This window comes from Malus sylvestris, chromosome 9, assembly GCF_916048215.2.
Source record: "Malus sylvestris chromosome 9, drMalSylv7.2, whole genome shotgun sequence".
Lineage (NCBI taxonomy): Eukaryota > Viridiplantae > Streptophyta > Magnoliopsida > Rosales > Rosaceae > Malus > Malus sylvestris.
In genome coordinates, this window is record NC_062268.1 from 27,340,133 (window position 1) to 27,365,520 (window position 25,388).

At 36.2% G+C, this 25,388-nt stretch overlaps 1 long non-coding RNA gene and 1 pseudogene across 4 annotated transcripts; both read left to right on the plus strand.

The window, feature by feature from the left end:
- LOC126634147 (4-coumarate:CoA ligase 1-like) overlaps positions 1–25,388 on the plus strand; it is an 85,422-nt pseudogene that overhangs the window by 48,707 nt on the left and 11,327 nt on the right.
- LOC126634152 (uncharacterized) lies at positions 132–9,115 on the plus strand. 4 transcript variants are annotated; one of them, XR_007627216.1, is made up of 12 exons: positions 132–390; positions 712–918; positions 1,678–1,742; positions 3,427–3,558; positions 3,632–3,776; positions 3,906–4,028; positions 4,274–4,322; positions 4,887–7,205; positions 7,339–7,502; positions 7,603–7,692; positions 7,953–8,034; positions 8,898–9,115. It is a non-coding gene; the product is annotated as an uncharacterized LOC126634152 (long non-coding RNA). The 4 variants fall into 4 exon arrangements; XR_007627217.1 differs by having other exon boundaries at positions 7,968–8,034; XR_007627219.1 differs by having other exon boundaries at positions 3,911–4,028.

The window sequence follows — 25,388 nt, forward strand, 5'->3', positions numbered from 1 at the left end:
TCCGTTTGCCTTGTTGTTTCCTCCTCTGTACAGTCAAATGGCTATTTTGCCCATTCGGTCCACGTGTCGATCATCGATCGACCCTCCATTTCAACCGTACCTTCTCGATTTTTCTCTTGGTTTCCGCTACTCTCTCATATCTTTCTTCTGTTGTTCTCGAACCTGCCCTCTCTTCCACCGTTCTCGAGCTCGCATTCTCTTGCTGTCACTTTTTGGTGTCTCACGGATTCCGGTTGGCTGCGCACCTGTCAGACCATAGAAACCATTGTCGATCAAGCCTCTATTTCGACTGCATCCTCTTAATTTTTGTCATGCTCTCGCTAATGGGCTCAATTTTTTCTGACTTCGTTTTGCTCCTCGCGTTGGTGTTCAGAAGATCCAGTTCTCAAGGTTCAGAATGAAAAAAACCCCTTTACAAATGGATTTCCTTGCTTTCATTGATTATTTTTGTGTTTATGCATGTTGGTTTTTTTTATTTTTTTTATTGTTTTATTAATTTTGGTTATGTGATTTGTGATTTTTGTTCTTCGTTTTACCTGGATTTTGAGGTTTCCTTTCTGTTGTTTTTAGGTTTCTTTCCCTTTGCTGAAATTAGAATTGGCTAAATTTTGTTGATTTCTTTTTGTCTTTGTAGGAAATTTTAGCGTTGTTTTTCTGGCTGTTATATGATTGGGTGACAAATTGTGCTTTTCCAATTTTTTGGTTTTGCAGCATTTAACAAATAGGTAACTAGCTTTGAGATATAAGGAGAGAAACTAAGGCATACGAAGCATCTAGAAACGGAGGTGTCGTGGCTTGAAACCCAGAAACAGAAGCAATTGTGGTCGCATCACCCTTGAGACTGTGGGTGCCATCTGTGCACGCATCAAAGGGTTTATAAACAACCAGAGGAATATTGAAAACGGGTATCCGTCTGAGGTAGTGGTCAATATTTCCCAATTACTCTTCTTTGCTGTTTTGGGTTGACATTATCAATATGATTTGCTTTTAAATGTTTTTTTTTTCTATGAATTTAGTTTCGAATTTTGTGTTTGCATAGATATTTTGGAAAATATGTGCATTTGTAGATGTTGGGGAATCACAAGTGTTTTAGGTACTGAATTTTGTCAACTATCTTTTAATTCGGATTCATGCTAGGATATTCATGCTTTGTAGAATTAATAAGTAGTAAAAGTGATTGATAAGCATTGAACCCAGCAAAAAACTTTGCTTTTGAACAAAATTGTGATAGCCCTTAAAAATACCTATTCGGAATAAATAGCTGTTTCATTAGGATATTTATACCTTCTTTGTCGTGTCATGCTATATTAAGTGTATTTCGTCAAAAATATGTTTTAATAAGCTTTGATTCCTAAAAACTTTTGTCTTAAAATAACATGAGTATGTATGAGGGATCCTATGGTTAAGTTTGTGAATATTTACAGTGATGCTTTGTCATCCATTTTATCTGTTTAAAAGTGTGATCTCTTCAGTCAGATCCAAACATATTAAAAAGGAAAGAACAAAGATGCATTCATACAACCATCTTATTCTACCGTTGTAGCATAAACTTGCACATATTATATAGTTTGAACAGTGATAATGATGGAATTATTAGTATTTTTTAATAGTATAGGAATTTGTACTCAGCATATCATTTTCTGCAAGACTGAAGATTAGTTTGTAATGGATATACAGATCTTTGAGAGGACTCAAGCGATTTGGCTGATTGCATAGGATTCGTGCATGTAAAAACTGCGAAGGTATAATTTCTGTTTATATTACCTTGAATTAACGAAAAATGGAACATATGTTCGTTAATTCGAGAAGATATGAACTGTTTGTCGTTGATTCAAGAGGACATCAGTTTCTTCCCTACTAATGGTTGCCCTATTTCTTTTACTTTTATGTCTGTCTTTTTTGTTAACAAATCGTTTGACCTCCTATTTTTTACCACACTTATACATTATAGTAAAATGAAGTTTAAAAATTATAAGTTTTTTTCAGGATGTGCAAAAACTATGAAAAATGCAAAATCATCAAAAAAGATTGTATTGAAATTCTTGGTGGAAGAAATTGTCTTTTGCTGTGTATATCACCAGTCTTTATGTTTTTAGCTATTTTGATAATGCTTCAGTTATGATTTTTAGCTTTAATAGGGTTTTTGTGCACTGAGTTGGATAAATGGTTGATGGGTTTGATTCCATATTTATTGGAAAATGAAAAACAGGGACAGAGGAGGAAACGAATGCCTTTAGCAAAACTGGATGGGTGTTAGATTAGATTTGTTTGTCATTTTTGGAGGAAAACAAAGGAGTGAATAGAATTTAGGAAATTTTGTTGTTAGGTTAAAATTACTAATGGAAGAGAATCTTTTATTCAGCTAAATGATTGAAGAACTTAAAAGCAGAGTTATTTTTCTGTCTTTTGTAACGGTCAGAAGAGGTGGGGAAACATTGATTTTAATTGTAATTTTCCAGTTTTTGTGCTGTTAGTGGTTGAACCGTTGTGTTTTGTATGTGGATTGCTAGCATGCAAACATTTGTACACCCATGTAATTTTCTGAGTTATTTTCTGCTTTGTAGTGTATGTGTTCTGTTTGTGGTCAGTTTGGTGAAATTGGTTATGGTTTTTACACAGGTGGTTGGTCCTAAGAGAATTATTTTGGTCCTAAGAGAATTATTCATGTTAAGCAAAGATAATTAGTTGGGATATAAAATCTGTGTTCTATTTGTTTTCACCTGATGTTTTCGATAATACTAACATTTAAAAGATATTTATGTTGTACGAAGCTCATTTTAGACAAAATAGTTAGATTTGTTAAAGCTGATCCAAGTTTTGTGGGCATGAAGCCTTTCACGCCTATTAATTCTTTAGTTTAATGACTGTTTGCATCCTTAAAACTATTTTTTATGTGTGGTTGTCTTTTTCAGCAAATAATTAAATTCATATAAATTATGTTACCTTCCGCCTTATCAGTTTTGTTATGTTTGGTTCAGCTTCAATATAAAATGTGTTTGGCTGAGAGACTGTTGGCTAAACAGAAAAATTTTCATGGGTTTTATGAGGTGTTTAAATTTGAGATGACGGTGTGTTTCCTTTCAGCTCAGCTCATGGTTTTCAATTGTATATGCTTTCTGGAAAGATTTTAAACTTTTTTTGCAGTTTTTGGTGATAAATTTGATAAAGTGTGTTTCCTTGACTGAATGAAGTTTTGTTCTGGGCTGAGATTACAAGTGGAAAACAAATGGCTTTCGACCATTTAGGGTTTTATGAACTGACCTAAGGAGTAAAGCTAAATAGTTAAGTTCTCCTGCAATTTTTGTTTCTGGGTTCCTTCAAATTTATTAGTATTTTTGTATGAAATCTGCTCTTTTCGGTCTGCGGGCATTGTTGTTCCATGTTAAGCACCAAAGGAACGCAACTGAATTGTCTTCCATTTTAAAGGTATTATCAAAGATGTCCCATCCTTGAGCTTGGTTATCAAAGATGTCCCCTCCGGTTCATGAATCCCCATATGGAAGAGGACTTGGGCTGATGCCCCATCCAGCATTAGCGAGGACCTCCTCATAACCTCAGGTACATTCTATCTGCTTTAAATTTGTGATTTCAGTTTAAACCCTAACTGCTGCTTTTTCTGGCAAATTTACAGAGAATAGGCAAGCTCAATTTGGCCCAGATTCTGTCAAATTAGGCGGTAATTAGCGATTCGCTCCTAACCCTCCCTCCCGTATGTTATAGCAGTTTCAGATCGAAGCTCCATCCTCCTTGCTTCATTTGTAATACACACTGAGAAGGTATTGCAATCTCTTCTCTCTTTATCTATTTATATTGTTTATTCAAATGGTTTGGTGCTATGATTCCTCTGTTTGTGTATCATGGTATAGATTCTTGATTTATGGTAATTCATTTCCTTTGCTGTAAAGGGCAGCAAATGCTTTTAAACTTCTGCCAGATTCTGTCTGATGGGTGATGAGTCCATCAGGATCGGTCGTAACTTTCCCCAATGGAATGGGCTTACCAGTTATATTCGACTCGAAGCCTCGCAGGTGAGATCATTTGAAAATTCTATATACTTATTTCTATAATTATATGTATTTTTTTTCCCAAATCTAGATACAGCTTCTTTTGCTGTCACACGTGATGCAGCTCTTAGGTCTTCACTACTGTCATTCCATATAATTAAATAACGTTAAACACTCCTACCTGTTAATTTTCTTATTTTTTTCAATTATTCTAGAAAAAATTTCAGACCAAAATTGTTCGCTTTTTTATACAACCTCATTACTTGCAGAATCTGGTTTGGTCAACCTTTAATGCCTTATCGTCGGAATAAGTTAAAGGTAAGGGTCACCAAATCATACTATTTTCATTGCTATTTATTTCCTTGCTGAACATGATGAAACAAATTCTCTTCATTTGCAGTCTTGCATTTAAATTTGGATGTCAGTTTATGGTAAATAATATACAATTTTCATTGTCTTCGATTCTACTGAGTTGCAGTTTTATCATCTATTTATAAAACCCATTTAGACTCACAATTTTTTTGTATGGTAAACCTTAAACTGAAGCATTATGTATATTCAAAATTGAACAAGAAACCTCAAGTTAAATTAGATGGACACACAATACTAGGGGTGATGTTACCAGCATTGTAACCATATCAGTAGTTGGCTTTATAAATAAAGTGAAATACAAGACTAACCCAACAGGTATAATAACATAATGTGAAACTAATTTTTTCTTTCGCTCGGTACTCAGGATATCATTCCTCACTTGGCCAAAAACAATAGATTATCCCTCATGATGTGCTTTCCATGTTTGAATATTTTGTTCATTCAATTTCAAGTGTTTTCTTTTTGTGTATAAGAATATCTTAGTAACTCATTGTTTTTTCTTTCTTCTAGGTGGTACAATAGTTCTATCTAATGATGGTTGCTATTTTTTAAAGGATGATGTGGAATTTCAAGATTGAAAACCGCTGGCTTTCAATCTTTTTAAACAAGTTACCTTTGTAAGGTATCAAAACTATAATTTTTCTATAGCAAATAAAATTATTTCCTTCACTATGGTAATTTTGTTTAGATTAATTAATGTTACACTGATGCTAACTCAAGTTTATAGACTGCTAGAAAATCAATTTGTAATTCCGCAGCAACGCGCGGGCATTACTAGCTAGTATATGTCTATATATATATATATGCCTTTTATGCAAAGGATCTTCATTTAAAAAAAATGAGGATTAGGTGTGAGTCCCACTTCACATCGAATTTCAACGATTCGAACCGTCTATTTTATTAATCTCGATTCATGTATCATCCTTGCAAAAATTCAATTCAATCCGAAATCATTTGCCTATTTAATTATCAAGATCAAATTTCATTGTTTCTTATATAACAAAGTATTCATTCATTTCTTTGAAACCAATTAGATGTCTTAAATATTTCCGATTTGGCTAATATTTTGTAAAGATGATCTATGAGGTACAACTTGAAAAATAGATAGTTCGGATCGTTAAAAGAGGAGATTTGTATTATTATTTTTTTTTTACAAAATGAAGATTAATTGTGGGACCCACTCCATTTTGAACTGCAAAGATTCAAACCGTCTATTTTGTAAGTTTCAATTCATAGATCATCTTTACAAAAATTCAATCCAATCGGAAACCATCTTGTTTATTTATCAAGATGAAATTTCAAAGTTTCTTAGAGAACAAAGTGTTCATCCATTTCTTTAAACTCAATTAGATGTCTCAAATATTTCATATTTGACTAATATTTTGCAAAGATAATCTATCAGGTGCAACTTGAAATATAGACTGTTTGGATTGTTAAAGTTTGATGTGGTGTGGATTCCAAAACTAATCCCTATTTTTATAAAAGAAAAATGGGGATCCCTTCCTATAAAGGCTTTCCATATATATATATATATAAGAACTTTAACAATCCGAACCGTCTATTTTTCAAGTTGCACCTCATAGATCATCTTTGCAAAATATTAGCTAAATCGAAAATATTTAAGACTTCTAATTGGGTTTAAAAAAATTAACGAATACTTTGTTATATAAAAAATAATGAAATTTTATCTTGATAATTAGATAGGCAAATGGTTTCAGATTGAATTAAATTTTTGCAAGGATGATCTATGAATTGAGACTCACAAAATAGGTGGTTCAGATCGTTAAAATTCGATGTAGAGTGGACTTCACACCTAATCCCCATTTTTTGAAACAATTTTAATATAAGTTATTGCATTTAATATCTTTTGTTAAGCAATTGTATTAGAATATTTGTCAATCTTCATCATTAGAGAACAGTTATCATTGTTATATGGAAACTAAATGTGAAGGAAACTACTATTGGCCAAGGCTTGAAAAAATTCCTGAAAATCTCAAACCAAGCTGGAAAAATCCTGATCCCAAACCATTCAGTATGAGATTTGAGATTGCTTATTCAATTGTTTGGAAATTTATAACCGAACCGAAATTATATATATATTTGTTGTGAAACGTATGAAGGATAAAGAAGAAACTGAAGTGAGGAATTGAGGGAAAGAAGACTAAGTATTCTTCTTCTGATCATGGGCCAGAAGGGGATACAAAAGCTTGTGGCCACTCCACTTTACAACAATATTTTAATTATTGTCAGAATTAATTGCCACTATTGGATTGTTTAAAAATGATCCAGGATATGCAAAATGAAGGGAGTTGTGCTTAAAAACATCAGTACATTATTAGAAAATATCAAACGTTAAAGGATATGCAAAATGAAAGTAGTGTTTCAAAGCTGAGGAACTTTACACGTTGTTTTTTAACGTGTTTGGTATTTTTAAATTACTTAATATTTTTATTTTAATGTGTTTTATAATTTTTTTAATCTCACCCTTTGTGTGGCAGCCCGTCCCGGAATTTTGGAATATTAATTGGTCTCGAACTTGGAAGTTACTAAAATACCCTTGGACGTTATAGTGTGTTGTTTGTATTGTGTACTTGGGTTTTGGACCCATCCATTATTTTCCTAAGTTTAGAACTAAGGGAAACAAAAAAAGGACTTAGTTTTGTTGGTTTTGGTGGGTGACCCACGTGGACACACACACACACACACACACACTCTCCATCACTCCCGTGCTCTTTCTCTTCTCCCTCTCGGACTTCTTTCTATTTTCCGTACAAACCGTACGGACGAACTTTGAACTCAACCTTTCACGCACGAATCGACGTTAAAAAGGTAATGTTCTTGTTCCCTACAAGCTCCTGAGTCCATTCGTACCATTTTTAGGACTTGAAAGTTTGTAAAACCCGAGAAACCATCACCCCCGATTTGAGTATTGTTCACATGGTCGTAATTATGGATGTTTCAGGGGATTTTAAGCTCGTATGAAGATTTAGGATGTTCTTACGAAGCTCGGAGGACAAAAACCAAGCAAATTGGACGTCGGGAAGTCGAGTTTGGCGAGTTTGAAAGTTGGCTGAAACTATCGTGTCTTCTCCGGCGAGATCCCGTGATTTTTGGAGCTTGAAATTGGTAAGAATGTGTTCTACTCGTTGTAAGCTTCAATTTGGTTTAAGTTTCATGAGTTTTGGTTCAAAAACGAAGAAGTTATAAGGATTTTAAGATTTTCCAGTTTCCGGTGATGACGACAGTCGCCAGAGTTCGAAGGTAGAATACAGAGAATATTCTGTCAAACTTTGACGGAATATTATGACGCCGTCAGGTAGAATTAACGGTTTCTGTTACTTTTTAACGAAATATTCCTAACGGGGTTAGGGGATTCCGTTAGGGTTCCCTGCGCTTGGCCGCTTGTAGGGTCGTGCCCTTGTCGGCGCGTGACGGCTCCAAAAATTATTTTAAAATTTTGGGCGTGTTCATGGAGTTGTGTAGGTCACGATGGTATATTTATATACCTCAGTTGAGCAATGTATGAGAAGTTATTAGCTAGTATTGGTTATGTGCTTTAAATTAACATTTTTATAGTTGTTTCGCATATAGGGGAGACTTATCTCGAGGACGAGCGCAGTCAAGGGCGACTCGGGGGCTACAACCCTTCAACATACCAGTGAGTGAGCCTTTGGTTTTCAGTATATACTTATATACTTGATATTTTCCCAGAAAATGCATTTAAATGAATGTATGCCTTGAAATGCCATGCATATGAAATGCCATGCATATAATTTATATTCAACATATGAATTAGTATATGATGCATAATATATAATTGTGGTGCTGTAGACGCTCAGGTAAGCTCAGGTGAGTTTATGAATTGTGAATGTGAATAAAGGTTGTGATTAATTGAGAAGCATAGAGCTCATAAACCTGAACCTCAGGTGGTTGTGATTTAGCTAGAGATATGGTACAAGCCTGTTTATAATGTCACATCCCGCACCTTATGCTCACATTGGATCCAATTTAGGTGCACAATCATGTCGTACAGACCATCATAGATGGTTCCGACTCGTAGTTGACTAGCGATTTATCGCATAGCTATCATGAGTGCGTAGCATTGAGCATAACTATATTACACCTAGTCTTGTCGTACAAACCTGTACAGTGGTTCGGACTCGTGTGCAATGTAGTGCCGTATAGGTCACTTGTAGTGACTCCGGCTAGATTGATTAATGAGCTATGAATTCAACTGTTCAGACTTCTGCAAGGATTCCGGCTAATATGTTATTTCCATGAATTTATTTTCACCTGAGTTACTTATTCTGTTTTATATTTTTGGCATGGCATACTTATGATTATGGATTTGTGAAGCATGATTTATATATATATATATATATTTATTTATTTATATTTATATTCCATTTGTGGGAAAATTATACATGTTTTACGGCGAGGGTTTAGAGCTTTTGGTAAATGAAATGATTTTGAAAAGCTTTGTTTTTGCCCACTCACACTTTTTGTTTTGCGCCCTACTAGGTTTTAGGTAGACTTGCTGTTGATGGCATTTGTGGATCCTGGCGGCTCTGACAAAGTATAATATTCGTAGGACTTCTTCTAGTACTGTATAACTAGTATTTGTCCTACTGGACTGCACTTAGACTTCTATGCTCTGATTAGGTATATTTACACTTGTATCTCATTTCTAGCACTTTCTGCTTATTAGTGCACATTAATTAGCTTTCGGTTCTTATTTATTCGTATATTTCTTATCCTTATTGCTTCTGCACTGTGCACATGGCTACGTTGCCCTCACGTGATGGCCATAACGCCTTGATCTTTGGTCGGGGTGTGTGAAGGATTATTTTGTGAAAACATGTTCATTTGAATAACATCTATAGCATGCATTTAACAATTAAAAGGCGGAATCATGCTTGCATGCATTAAAAAACAAAACATTAATCATGAAATTCAAAGCCTAGTAGATTGGTGAACCAAGACTCAACTCAAAACAAAGTGAGTTGAGAAATTATATACCTTTGTAGATTCCTCTTTGCATAAGCAAAGGCTAATCACCCAAAGAGAGGGCCTTCATTCCTTGCTTCTTAGATCCATGGATTTGGATGGAAGAATATGGTTCTCCAAGTTCCCAAAATTGAGAACCTCTAAGTCTCCACACCAAGGTTAGATTTAAGTAGAAATGAGTGACCTTGGAGGAGAGGGATTGCTAGCTAATCCCTCCAAGGGGGCCGGCCTCCTAGAGAGAAAATGAGAGACATGTTCTCTCCAATTTTCTCCAAAAGAACCCTTAATGAATTTTAGGCTATAAAGTTCTTTATATAGTCACTTCTTTAAATGACCTAAAGAACCAAAAAACCCTAATTCAACACACATGGCCGGCCATATAAGGGATTTGGGCCTTTGTGAATCTTTATTCATTAAATTGTCATACAACTTAAGTCAATGGGCTTGACGTTCGAAGCCCATTGGGCCTTAAGGTCCAAAACTATCCCGAGGTCTTTAACGAACTTATTCGTTTGATTAATTAACATATTAATTAATCCTTGCCATAAATAATTAAACCATTTAATTATTCTTACTCATCTCCATTGTTTCTTCAATCTCCATCTTACACGGTGTACGATCCATTAGGTTCCTTTTAGCGAGGCAGTGAGCGATTAGAACTCTTTCAAATCGATTGTGAATTGAAACTTACTTTCAATTCTCCCTTTAGTGATTATACACGTTTAGGGCTTCCACAAACCAAGAGTGACACCTAGCAGCATATCATGGTTACCCAAGCTAATCAGAAGAGGTAGAGAACCTATTCAGTTTAGGATTACAAATGCAATACGGTCTTTCTCTAATACAATACTCTTGACCACATTGTTTGGTTTGATAGTTTATTCATGTCTACTATCCAATGTAATTCGTGTGCTTATATGATTACCTTGAATGTGATTTGGAACGACTTTCCTAAATCTCATTCATACTCTGGCCAGAGATTCTTAATCATATCATAGGGTATTCTCCCTCAAACGGTTTGAAGGTTAGAGATCCCTTGTTGCGCATTCACTTGCCTCCATACCTAAGTGGCTTAACACCAACTATGTCGTGGACACCCTCCTTTTGGAGTGACTTTTGACATAATCAAAGATCAAGGACTTAACCACAAGACAACTATGATGCCTCAAGTCAAATGACTACTTTGCATTATCCCAACCATGAGTTCTCATGTGACATGAATATGAGAACTCTTCGTTGATCGTGTTCAGTGAACTCATTCTCTATTGAGCACCTACGTACTTGTCTTGATGTCACACACACCAATGACTCGAGACTAGTCACTCTCCTTAAGAGAAGACACAGCACGTACTGATCTTAACGGACTGTCAATGCCCAATTGACAATCCTATGATCATGAACGTTTAGGATGTGTCTACGAAAGAATAGTTTCATGAATCTAACTTCTTTAGATCGCATTCTCCCAATCACATATTCCTTGGACTTATCGTTTAAGCATATAACATTTATATGAGACGGCTCAAACAATAATCTTTGCCCTTGATATTAAACTAGATTAGTTTAACATGTGAAATGTCCATAAAGTATCATCATATGATTGGTTTTAGGGCACATTTCCAACAGTGTGTCACTTTGCCTATAGCATACTATAAAAATAAATAAATAAATAAAACTTTTTTATATAGGAAAACTAATGAAAATGGCTTGAAAACTTTGAGTTTTAATGATAAAGACAAAATAAAGGGTAAAGTGAATAGTATCAGAATTGACTTTTTAGTATAAAAATGTGGTTTTTCGTTAAAATGAACAGTACCGGGAATTTTTCGTTAAAGTTCCCCTTTTTACATTTGTATAGAATAATAATACAATAATACATATTTAACATACAATATATACATATATACACTATGGTTAGTGTATTTTATAGTAAGTTCCTTCAGTAGTTTAAAAAATTAAAATCATCAAAATAACTTTTTTCTTAACGTGTCGAAACGGATTACCCGCGTGTCACCTTCGTTTAAACCTGTTAATAATTATTATTAACGGGTTTTTATCGTGTGACCGATAATGACCTGATTAATTATCATGTCGACCCGAAACCCGTTATTTTTGTCTTGTGTTAACAAGTAGTCTAAAAAATTACCAGGTCTACCTTCCGCCTCCAGTCATCATTCACCAACCCCAATTCCAATTATTCATCATCACGGATTCACCACCAAACAATTCTATAATTCCCCCCTCCCCACCCCCAAAAAACACCTCCCGTTATGAAGATCCCCTATGGGCCTATAAAAGCTCCAATTTTGCTCAAAACAAATCCCCCCAACACCTCTTGTTATGAAGCCTCCAATCATCATTCACCAACACCAATTATTCACCATCATGGCTTCACCCCCAAACAATTCCATAATCTGTTCCCCCCCCCCCCCAACAAAAAAAAAAACCCCCCTCTTATGAAGATCCCCTATGGGCCTATAAAAGCTCCAATTTTGCTCAAAATAAACCAATCGTTTTGGTGTCTTTTTTCTCTATGGATAATCCTTTTTTCCCCCAAGAGATGGCTATGGAAACTATCCAAAACGACATCATCTACCGGTCTAAACTCCCTGTCATCCCCATCCCAAAACACCTCCTCTGTAAACCTTATATGATTATATAATTAAAACACAAAAAAGTAGTTGATTGACTTGATCATGAAGCGATAGCCATTGGAGACCAACCAGAGAAAGGATGTAGTTTGCGGGAACACCAAAGTCTTCTACAAAGCACCTAGCTAGATACAACTACTTTATGGGAAGCGTTTGTTGAGTATCTAAGGTTTGTACGGACGTTAGTGTTGAACAATAAAAACACTTGACATATAAAAAATAGAGTCCATATAAATTAGGCCAAACTACAAGGCAAAAACAAAATGTAATCCAGCCCAAAAGGTGAGGATGGGCCTTACATACAAAACAACATCCATAAATAAACAAATAAAAAAATAAAATATGAATTTCTTCCTACAAAAGGGGGAAGAAAACGTGCAACACAGAAACCACCTATTTCTTCGCAGGGCGTAAAAAAAAAAACTGCAAAAGTTAGTGGGAGAGGTTAAGTAAAAGTGGCAGGAGGTCATGGCCTCCAACTTCCCCCATGCAACAAATTCTAGAGCTTTCCTAGGATGCCTATAAATAGGCATCACCTGCAGCAAGAAAGAAAAAAAAGAGGAGATACTCTATAGAAAAATAGAGAAACTTTGAGAGAAAATTCCAAAAGCAACGAAGTGCTGCCAGAAAAGAGAGCAAGCAGTTCAATCATTTGTGCTTTAGAGTCAAGATCCAAAAGAAGAACATTCATTACCAGGTATGAAACAAGTTTTGTTAATTCATTCATCGCTCTTGTTTAAATGTTGTGTTGCAGGCAAAAGTGAAAAAAAAAGAGGGTGTAATCAACTACCTAGAAGTCTGTAATCTTCAGTTTATACAAGAAAATTGCAACGTTTAAAAGAGAAATGAAAAAAAAGATCTAGACTCCCCACTGACTACAGCAGGAATAATCTCTAGCATCCCATGAATTTCTTCAGGGTGCCCTAGACCACCCTGTGAAGTTCCAATCAAAGTCTAAGTAACCCATACTTGCCGTCCGTACATTATGCGGCTTGAAGGAGATGTGTTTGGTAAATGCTGTATCGCAAAAAGCCAGAAGAAACCCATGCAATTTGAAAGTCATTCTTTTGCGATCCAATGAGAAAACAGATGCATTTGTGGACAAATAAACAAGGGAAAAGAAGCAAAATGCAACTTTGGCTCCCCTTGACCGATTCATGTTTGGTCTAAATTCCACAAAAGGAAGTTCCCAATTCAACCTTTGATAAAGACAAGGAAAGAAAGGAAAATTTCCCAATCTTTAAAATAACAGCTAAAAGAAGGTTCAAGCCTTCTTTGTCACGTGAAGATGGGACAAAGAGTTTCATTGTATAAAAAATTTTCACCTGCTTCTCTGCCACAAACATTTAAAAGAAGTTTCAAAGCCTTCTTTGCCACGAGAAGATGAGACAAAAAAGAAAAAGGGTTCAAAGCCTTTATATTAAACACTTGCCGTCCCAAGTCTACAAAAAAGGAAAAGCTTGCTGCCAAATTATTTAGGAAACTCATTCACATGGCAAACACCCAAGGAACTAGAAGACAAGTCAAAACTACAAAAGATTTTGGGAAAAACATCACTTTGTACAAGGGTTAATTAGAAAATATGGCAAGTATCTAAGACGAAATATGAATGGGAACACAAAGGGTGTCCAAATCCCCATTGTCAAGACCAGTCAAATAATTTCCCCTGTGGAAACAGAAATGCCAGAGATTATTTACACTCTAGTACATCAAAACTCATTTAAAATGCAGCAAATACTATAAGAGCGCCCTACAAATTTCAGAGTACACTCCTCACCTTTGGAGCCATGAATCAATACTTGTTTTCAACGAACTCGGTACTGCAAAATTAGTATGTCCAACAACCAAATAGAAGAGTGGTCGTTGCCTGGGATGCCTGCATGAAATAATTGATAATTTCATCGCAGTTAGAGTTTCATTCCACTGCAAATACATAAGCAAACCCAGAACATAAAGAAAACAAAATGGGTAACCTGCTTGATTTCTTCCCCTCTTTGTTTTGAGTTTTCAATACACAAAGGAAGCACACAAGCAAAAGAACAAGGCAGTAGAAAGATGAGAACTCTCGTGTCCTGCTTAAAGTGGGACTTTGTGGTTTAAAGAGAAATGATGGAAAATTGAAGTAATTGGAACAAAAAATCTAAACTCCAACAAACCTTACCCATTCTTACTCTAAAATCCATGGATACCCAATCCAAATAGAAGTTTGAAATGTAATGAAGTCCACGGAAGTCCAAGTATATCGGAATAGTCGCTTGCTTCTAGAGGAAGACCACCGAAATTTAGAGTCAAGAAAAAGAGGACTTCTGAGGCCATTTCGCAAGAGAGGGGAATGAATAAAGCTGCACCTCACGTGGGAGCTTGGCCACGTAGAAAAGGAGAAGTTTTTGGACTTGGAAGAGTCACATAAAAAAAGGAGAGAAAGTAAAAGTTTGTTGTCAGGAGTTTGGTGGGTCAAATGGGTTCAAGGACCCATACTGAATGAGGTCGAAAAATCAAAAGAAGAATATATATAATAAAAAGGAGAGGGCTGCCATGTGTCTTTTTCCATCTTATGAACCTATTTGATCCAAACACTACAAATATATATAATAAAGAAAGGAAAAGTTACATCAAGAGAGGGCTACTCACGTGAGTATTATAAGCATGGTCCATGGATTAAAACTCACGGTAGTGGCTCTATGACACCAAAGATTGAAAAACATCATTGTTTCCTAAAAATATTGAGATAATATACGAACTACACCGGTTTGATTCCGTTAAGGATACGTAGGCAGTCTGATATCAAATTTTAGACGCAACCACGTAATCAAGATGAATCCCTGGTTTATATAGATTAAATTCACTTCTGACCAAGTAATTACAAACTCTACGAAGAGTAAAGGAAAAGTCTAGAAGCACAATTCCTAGATTTCCAATTAATGTATGCTGCTCAAGCAATGAAGCTGAAGAAAAATCTCATATGGCATGAAGCCAAATCAAAAGCTCCAATGGCTTAAAGTCCTTGGCTGCAAGAGCCTAAACTGCACTAGGCACAAACACTCCAATGGCTTAAAGCCCTCGCCTACACGAGTTTAAACTGCATAAGGCATTAAAAGCTCCAATGGCTTAAAGTCCTCACCTGCAAGAACCTAAACTGCACAAGGCATTAAACGCTCCAATGGCGCAAAGTCCTCACCCGCATGAGCTAAAACTGTACAAGGCATCAAATCCGAACAAGTATCAAGCATACAAGGAACTACAAGTGACTTGATCCCTCAACAAGGGTACGTAGGCAATCTAGGGTTTTACCTAGATGCAGTCACAAAATCAAATAAACACCCAAATCCTCAAGTTACGATTTATTCATATTAGAATCAAAGGGTATTCCTTTCCCAAAACAAAAGGTTGTAATTAATAGGCGCGTAGCCTAGAATGGGTTGAACTCAAACTAATAAAACCCTCTTCGAAAAAATGAACGAGGGTGAGATTGTGTCAAGGGAATTATTTGTTTACATATTATGTACAATTTTTGCTCAACAGTTAGTATTTATACTAACTAGGGCATTAAGGTTCCGTCCATAAAGAAATCCCAAATACCACTTTTTTAGCCTATGAGTTAAGTATCATAATCACATAAAACCAAGGACTTTGTCAATCTTACTTGTATTACAAGACATCTATTATAGATTGATAGATTGAAATCTTTAGGAGATCAAATCACAATATCTACATTAATCTCCAAAATTACATTCCTATTATATGTTGTAGATCATTTAAGGTTGATTTACATTGGAATAAATCCAACATTCTCCCACTTGTCTACAAATATAATATTTATGTTTATACTTGAGATAGGAAATTAATGTCACTTTAATGGCCATGTAGTTGTGACAACATCCTATCCTTGATACAAGTTTCTGTCAAATAAGTCTTTCAACATGGAACTAGCAAGGTTGTAAGGTTGACACAACCCAAAACCTTCATAATCACACATGCTAAAATCCTCATTCACATGAAACACCGTCAAATTATGATTACAGAGATGAACTTTAATTACCTAAATATGTCTCAACTTTTATCATCTCAGGTCATCTTTAATGCAAACTTCTACTACAATTGCAAACAAAACTTCATAAAACATAATTAATTCAACACCTACGAGCAAGATGAATTAACATGTTTTTGACACTAGTTCATATACCATATCAATTACTTTCATGAGAAAAATTTCAACACTTATGAGCAAGATGAAAAAGCCCTCACAACTAGTACAACATATAAATCATATCATGCCATTTTAAGTCGAACCAAAAGAATTAATCCACACCTACGAGCAAGAAGATTAATCCTTCCGTTATAATTTAAAATACAATTTGATTAACTTGATATTAAACATATAGTCATTTGATAATTGACCAACACACAAAAATGTGACTCCATGAATCCAACTGGAGATTAAACCGAATACATGGATTAAAAAAAAACCATACATACCTTATAGGTCATCTACAAATGTAAGGTATTACTAACATGAAACTTATGCTCCCACTGATCTACCCCTGTATTTGAATGAATTCTTTTAAAATCTTTTAAAATCCTAGTTGGCTACACCATGTTTCTAAAGTCTTTTAAAATCCTTTAAAATCATCATTTGACTACACCCCCCTTAGTCAATGAATGCATATCACTAAAAAATTGTCTTTCTTTAACCTTTCCTTAACACATTAAATAGCATAATCTCGATGAAAGGTAAAACTAAGACATTCACCCTTGTTTATACAAAATCATGCATCCAACAACCATCTCATTTGTATTAATAATTTCATATGTATGCTAAGTCCCCATGAGCCTCAAAATTCTTTCTAAAGATTAACAAATAATCAATCAAGGCATCCAAATGATTGCAAGTAAAAATATACACATACACCAAGTACTCATTCATGCAACTTAAACATATTATTGTCATTCGAGTCATGGCGTAAATCCAATTTCATCAACCAAAACACATATTCATGGAAGATGGAATAACACTATAATAGATTCATGCAAGTCCACTTAATGCTCAAAACTTTAGAACAACTCCCACTAAGCTTTTAGAGTTTATACACTTATTGCAAATAAGTTAATGAGTGTGAAGCCGAATTTTCTTTCACTAATTCTCCCACTTGGGCAAACATTCATTAATATATTCTTTCAAAGATGTACCTAAACAAAAATTGCTTTATATTTTAGACATACTAAAATCGACATCACAACCAACATAAAGTTGTCAAACAGAATTTCAGTAATGAGTTACACTTACTTTAGAATTTATCATAATTAATTTATAAGCATGATTGCTACCAAAATTATACATATCAAAATAGACATACTAATCTTCATAATATAAAAATATAGAGCCGTTTTGGATCAAAATAGTAGTTTAAAGTGATGTCTCAAAAAACCAACACAATCTGCCAGTAAAACTGTCTATACAAGCATGGGTTACTAATAAATTCACCATATTTCAATACATGGCAAAAAATTACGAAACTTTGCAGACACAAAGTAGACATATATATGTTGAACATATAAAAAATCCAAGTCATTTGGTGACCATTAGACGTGTCATTCATCCAATTTTAATCATGACACGCAATCTGCCAGAAATATTATGTTCATCTAGCATGAATCTAAACATCTCTAATAAATACAATTTCATGTTATTTCAATTTCGGTGTCCAAATGAAACTCAACTAATCAAATTTCATCCTCTAAACAGACTTGTAGTTCAAATTGAAAATATTTACAAGCATTATACTTAAACAATGGGTACCTTAGCAATCCTTGATTAACCTTCATGAGTTCAATACTTTGCAACAACAAATCTCATAAGGAGACACCAAAATAAGTCATGATGCAACCAATTTCCATGCCTTAAAACCACAACCTATTATGGAGCTCATAGTGGAAACATTTGTAACTGATGACATGAAGCTTTATCCCAATAGACTTCATGAAACTAGATTAATTTACACCTATGGGCAAGAAAATTAATTAGTTTCTAGTACTGGATTATATGTTGTTAATGCAAAAAATCAGTGAGGACTTTGGTACAACAGAAAATGTTAAGTTTGTAACCCTTGCTAGATTGCTCCGGTCATTAGTATGGATAGGTATGTAAATGGACAAAAACAGGGAAGCAAACACAAGATGTACATGGTTCACCTAGATTGGCTACGTCCACGGAGTAGAGGAGTTCTCATTAATTGTGAAGGGTTTACACAAGTACATAGGTTCAAGGTCTCATTTATTGAGTACTAGTGAATGATTTAGTACAAATGACATTCAGAAATATTGTGAGAGAATGATCTCCTTTTATAGACGAGAATATCTAGCTTTGTTCTGACTTTGACACATGTCGTGTTGTGATTGGCCTCTGATGTTGACACGTGTCGCGTTATGATTGGCCTCTGATGTCAAAACTTGTCGCGCTGTGATTGGTCTCCTGGTTGGAGGGAAACTTTTATGGATCCTTGATGGTATAATGTTGACTGGTGCTTAGTAGTTTTAGGATTGGTCAAGTATGGTACAAACAATGCTCCCCTAAGTTCCCGAGTGAGGGAAGCACCTCGGTTGAGGACTTGCAATATCCAAGCTGCTGAGTAATCACGAAACTTCTAAGTACCGGAGTGTGGTATCGTTTTCACTTGACTTTCCGTCTCATAGGTAGATGTGACATTTTCTCTAGAAGTACTTTTCCTCCATCCAGGGGTGTTATCTTTAACCGATGGAGATGCACAAGGTAATGTATCAATTTCACTTAAAGCTTACTTGTAGTTTCGAGGCTGGTTAAGCGCGATACAAACCCTATAGTAGGAGTCCCCCAGTCTCTGAGCGAGGAGATCTGCCAAAAGAGGTGACATACAAGGTAAGCAATAAGAGTTCCAAGCAATCAATCCCAGATCAGAAGTTTGATTTCAAGTTCCGGCTGATTGTTCTCATTCTCCCCACCTTGCAGGCAGTAATAAGAATAAAAATAAGAAAAATAAGAAGAGATGATATGAGATACTTTTTCCTTTTGAAGAAGTAATAGATGAATCGGCACGTGTCCTGTTGCACTTGTCTCCACATGCTTCATTGTATCCTTTTCACTTGCCCTATTTGTTCCTCAGGCAGTTGTGGTATCTTCTTTGGAAGCATAAGATGTTGAAGATGAGTACTCGAGAGCAATGCTAGGTAAGTAATCAGGCAAGGGGTTCCAGGCAGTCAGTTCTTGACTGGAAGCTTGATTCCAAGTATTGACTGATTGCTCACTTTCTCCTTATCTTGCAGGTAAGAGCAATGGCAAAGGAAAAGATAGGGAAAAAGCATGATATGAGATACTCTTACTTTCAACCCTGATGATATGAGATACTCTTGCTTTAGCGTGACTTGTTTGTAGAAGTATTATCGGGAGGAAGGAAGCTGAATATTTCGAGAGACTTCATTGGGAGTGCCCTCTCGAATGTGACGAAGAGTTGAGCATTTTTTGCAGGTCTGCCTGGCTGTGGAGGATGGAGGTTGATATATATAGGAATTTCCCTAATTGTAAGTAATGATGCTATTCATTTACTCTTCTCGGTCATATCAATGTAGTGGGAGCTGCAAGCTTCACATGTTATAACTTTGTCAGAGCACTTTGAAAATTTGGTCTGTGGTATCCAGAAAGCTGATGTTGTGTGTGACAATTGCAGACAAGTTTTATCCAAGGAAATCTGGCTCTCGAAGTTTGGAGAGAGGTTTCTCTTCGATTTTCGAGCAAGAAGATATGTTAAAGATTTGACTCTCAAAATTCAGAGACCGTTGCCTTTTCAATTTTTGAACAAGCAATCCTATTGGGGATCTAGCTTATGAGATTCGGAAAGCGGTGCCTCTTCGATTTTTGAGCAAGCAATCATGTTGGGGGATTTGGCTCTTGAGATTCAGAGAGAGGTGCCTCTTCAATTTTTGAGCAAGAAATCTTGTTGCGAGTGTTTTCTCGGATGTGAGTAAAGGTTGGGCATTTTTGCCAGTCTGCCTTGCCACGGAGCATGGAGGTTGACACACATAGGGACTTTTTAGTTATCAAGCAGTGGTGTTATTCCTTTACCTCTGTGGGTAATAGTAGGGTAGTTGGACCTTCAAATTTTATGTGTTTAAACTTTGTCAGAGATTTTTGGTAAAGTTATCTGTGGTACCCGAAAAGCTAATGTTGCGTGTGGGTAGTGTTGACAAATTTTATCCAGGAAGATCTGGCTCTCGAGATTCAGAGATCGATGCTTCTTTGGTTTTTGAACATGCAGCCCTGTTGCCTTTTCTTTTACAGGGGTGAAGCATTGAGGTTGAAATAATACTCCCTTGATTTCCCGAGTAAGGAAAACTTCTCAGTTGGAGACTTTAAAGATCCAAGTCATTAAGTAGTCGTGAAACTTCCAAGTACCGAGGTGTAGTAGTATATGGTAGGAGCCCCCCAAGTCTTCCGTCGAGGGAGTTGACGAATGAGGTGTCTTGCTAGTAGCTAAGTTTCCGAAGTAAAAAAACTTCACCATTTTCCTTTCTAAGTGGTGCCATTAAAACTCCTCATTTATATATTTGCTATGAAAGTTGTTAGACCCAAAGAAGGGGAGGCCTAGGCCCCCCTTTTTTTTTTTTTGGTACCATGAATTGATTTTGCTTCACACTATCTTGATCAAGAGTGTGTGAAGCTTTTGGCATTTGTAGTTGCCCTCCATTTGTTGAAGCTTTTGTTGGTGAAGCTTGGTAGGTGAAGCTTTGTAAGTGAAACTTCATAGTGAAGCTTGGTAGGTGAAACTTTTGTGTTGAAGCTTTTTAGGTGAAGCTTTGAGGTTGAAGCTTTGTAAGTGAAGCTTTGATGTTGAAGCTTTGTAGGTGAAGCTTTGATGTTGAAGCTTTGTAGTGAAACTTGGTAGGTGAAGCTTTTGTGGTGAAGCTTTGTAGGTGAAGCTTCAAGGTTGAAGCTTTGTTGACATCATAAATTGATTTTGCTTCACACTATCTTGATCAAGAGTGTGTGAAGCTTTTGATAATTGTAGTTGTCCTCCATTTATTGAAACTTTTGTTGGCACCATAGATTGATTTTGCTTCACACTATCTTGATCAAGGGTGTGTGAGGCTTTTGAGAATTGTGGTTGAACTCATTTGATAAAGCTTTCTTGGCATCATAAATTGGTTTTGCTTCATTTATCTTAATCACGAGTGTGTGAGGCTTTTGAGAATTGTGGTTAAACTCCTTTGATGAAGCTTTGTTGGCACCATAAATTGATTTTACTTTACACTATCTTGATCAAGAGTGTGTGAGGCTTTTGAGAATTGTGGATTGAACTCTTTTGATGAAGCTTTGTTGGCACCATAAATTAATTTTGCTTCACACTATCTTGATCAAGAGTGTGTGAAGCTTTTGAGAATTGTAAGTGCCCTCCATTTGTTGAAGTTGTTGAATTTCTCAATTTTCCTTTTTTTCTTTTTTGTTTTGTTTGGGAAATTGGAAATTTGAAAATGTGGGAGAGATAACATATACAAATTTTGCTTCCACATTGTTGAGCAAGAGATTGTGATGCAAGCCACACCTTGTAGTAGTTGAAGGTTTAGATGAACCATATAAATTGAATTTGCTTCGAACAATCTTGATCAAGAATGTGTGAAGCTTTCTACGAGTTGTAGTATTTGCATTGTTACAGAGGAGAAATGTCTGAAGCATATGCAAGAAGGCTGAAGAGCTTGATCTTTGTATAGCATGCACTGAAGCTGTTGTTGGCTTGCAATAAGACTTTGTTGGTGACTATAACTCTTGTTGGGCATAAGTGTTCCCCTAGTTGAGTTGTAAAGCTTGAGGGTTTTTTATTATTTGTGAATGCTAGGAGTTCACATGTACAAGTTGTACCACTTGTTTTCTAGTTGGTCGAATGAATGGTGAGTTGCTTTCATCACTTGGTTGGTGGTACGAAGGTGAGTTCCTTCATTACCTTTCATCACATTTCATCACCTAGTTGGTGACATGAAGATGAGTTCCTTCCTCACCTAGTTGGTGATAAGAGTGGCAAGTTGCCAAATAATATTAGAGTACGGGTTGTACATTTCATCACCTGGTTGGTGGCACGAAGTTAAGTTCCTTCTTCACCTGGTTGGTGATAAGAGTGGCAAGTTGCCAAATAATATTAGAGTACGGGTTGTACATTTCATCACCTAGTTGGTGGCACGAAGGTGAGTTCCTTCATCACCTAGTTGGTAAGAATAAGGGCAAGGTGCCGAGGCACATTGTAGCAAGTGTTGAATGACACAAAGTATGTTGAACCTTTTCAAAGCATAGTTAGCTTATGTATGAATGTGTTGGAATGTATGATGTTTATGTATGACACAAAGTATGTTATTGATAGGGGTTAACCATATGAGGGTTACCTTGGTATGTCCTTACCTTGGCAAATGCATGATTGTAAGCTTTCATCATTACCTCAGAGTAAGTCTTCTAAGTGTTAGCATTCATCATGCACTTGAAGAAGCATTCATGCATACCAACAGTGAAGGCCTTGAGTGCTGTTTTTGTTGGAAGTATGCCCACAAAGCCACTCATTTGATGTAATAGCTTTTTGGAATACTTATTGTATTAAACTTTTATATGTTTAATAAAGGGCAAATCTTATTGTTAATCGCTATTTATTGTATCATGTGTTTAAGCAATAAGGGAATCCAAAGAATGTATTTGTTCTAAGAGATAAGTGATCTAATGAGTTAGATTAGCGAGACCTTTCTCTTATGTTCATTCCTAAAACGTTCCTAGCCATAGGATTGCTAATTGGGCATTGACAATCCGCTAAGGTTAGTATGTGTTGTGTTGACTCAAGCGTGAGTATGACTAGTCTCAAGTCATTTGGTGTTGGACACTAAGACAAACACATAGGTGCTCGAAAGAGTAATCAAGTACACTGAACTACGATCAAAAAGAGAGTTCGAACATTCATGTCATGTATGAACTCTAAAGTTACAATATGCAAAGTAGTCCTTTGACCTGAGGCATCATAGATGTCTAATGGTTAGGTCCTTGATCTTTGATCATGTCAAACGGCATTCCATTGGAGTGTCCACGGCATTGTTGGGGTCAAGCTATCTAGTCATGTAGGCATATGAATGCACAACAAGGGATCTCTAACCTTCCATGGTGGAGGGAGAATACTCTAAGATATGATTCTAAAGTCTTTGGCCAAAGCAAATGAATATGACTTAGGAAGTTTGTTCCAAATCATATTCAAGGGAATCATATAGGAAAGTATCACATTGGATAGTAGACATGAAACAAACTATCACTTAAACAATGTGATTAAGAGTATTGTATTAGAGAATGACCGTATTGCATTGTAGTTGTAACTGGATAGGTTCTCCAACCAATTCTACTTAGCTTGGGTAACCATGATATACTGCTAGGTGTCACTCATGGTTTGTGGAAGCCCAAATGATTAGGTAACACTAATCATTAAAGGGAGAATTGAAATGTGGTTTCAATTCACAAATCGATAGTTAAGAGTAACATCGCCCACTGCCTCGCTAATTGGAACCTAATGGATCGTACACCGAGTAAGGATGTATGTGAAGAAATTATATGAAATGGATAAGCAATTAAATGGTTTAATTGAAGAATGGTCAAGATTAATTAATTAGTTAATTAATTTTACGAAAGGTTCGTATTGGGCTTATATGTTGGTTTTGGGTTTCGGGGCCCAAAAGCGTTTTGGTCCAAAAGGCCCATTATGTTCAAGTTGTATAACAACTAAAACAAAATGGGCAAATAGCCCAATAACACCAAGGAGGGCCGGCCATTAGGGTGAATGGGCAAAGTTTGCTTAATTGCAAGTTTGCCACTCACCAAAGAAAAGGTTATAAAAGCAACTTTATAGCTATTTTCTAATTAGGGTTTTTCTTGTTGAAATTGGGTGAAATATTTTCTCCATTTTCTTCTAAGGAGGCCGGCCACTAAAGGAGGGGACATCTAGCAATCTCTTCTTCCTTTAGTCATCCATTCCATCTTCACAAGATACAACCTTGGTGAAGAGACTTAGAGACATCAAGCTTTTGGTGTTTTGGAGAACAAATCCTTTTTTCCTCAAATCATCAAAGGAGCACTAAAGGGAGGAAAACACAAGGAGGATTCAAGGAGCTTGGAGGTGACTTGAAGGCCCTCCACTTGGGTGAATCCCTTGTGTAAACAAGGATGAGCTTCAAGGGTAAAGAATCACTAAATCTTTACTTCTCTTTAATGTTGTTAAAGAGTTTATTTTGGTTCACCATATACTAGGCTTTGAAAGTCATGGGTTTTATGAATTGTTTTTGGATGCAGGCCTACTTTAAAGTGTTAATAGCTTGCATGTGTATTCAAATGTTCATACTTGTTCTTAGCTAGGACAAAATTTTTCCTTCAGTTTTATCATCTGCCTCAGCATAACGAGAGTACTTATAACAGAAGTGACCAGCATATTCACACAATGACTGATTTGATTTCTGACGAATAGTGTATAGCTCATCAACGGAGTGTACGCGATCAGCTTGAAAAATATGTTGAGCCACGAAAAGTCTCCTTAGCTCAGAGAAGGAATCCGTAGTATTTGGTCGAAGACGACAATACCAATTGAGAGCTCTACTAGAGAGAGTTGAGGGCAATATGAGACATCGTTCCTCATCATTGCGTATTCGTTATGTCATGGTAGATTCAAAGAAGTATATATGCTCAATCAGATCTTCCCTCCTAGTATAAGATTGTAAGCCAAGCCTCTGTTTTGTTTCTCCTTGTAGAGGGGTGCCATGGATTCTCTTTGTCAAAGGGCCGGGCCTTGGTTGATCTAAGCTAGGGATTTGGGCATGACGCTCGGCCTTTAGCCTATTCACCTCTTCGAGGAGATGTAGGATAAGAGGGTCCTGAATAGAGTCAGGCATCATTAGAACTCTCATTCGCAAGTTTTCCTCATCCCTTGGAAGTATGGAAGTTTGGTCAAAGGCATGTGGCTTTTTCTTAGATTCACTGTATTTGTTTTTGAGACGTGTCGTTTGGAAGTCCCCTAAGTCTCCTTCACCTTCTTGTCCTTCCAAGGCATGTGGTTCCTTTCTTGGATTAGGCGTTAGCCTACGTTGTGGTAGAGGACTGAGCCCTTCAATGACTCATGGGTCTTTGACCCTTGAGCCTATGTGGATATAATTTTCTTGACGCTGTCTTAGGAAGTCTCGACAGTCACGGTAAACAGCTCTTGATCTTTCCATTCCTTTTGCAAGAAGATGCCTTCCTCTACTTCTCCTACTCTGGGTCAAAGTAGCTGGGTTGAGAGAAGTCTCATATTGATTGACATTTCGATGAGTAGCTCGATCATCGTCAAGA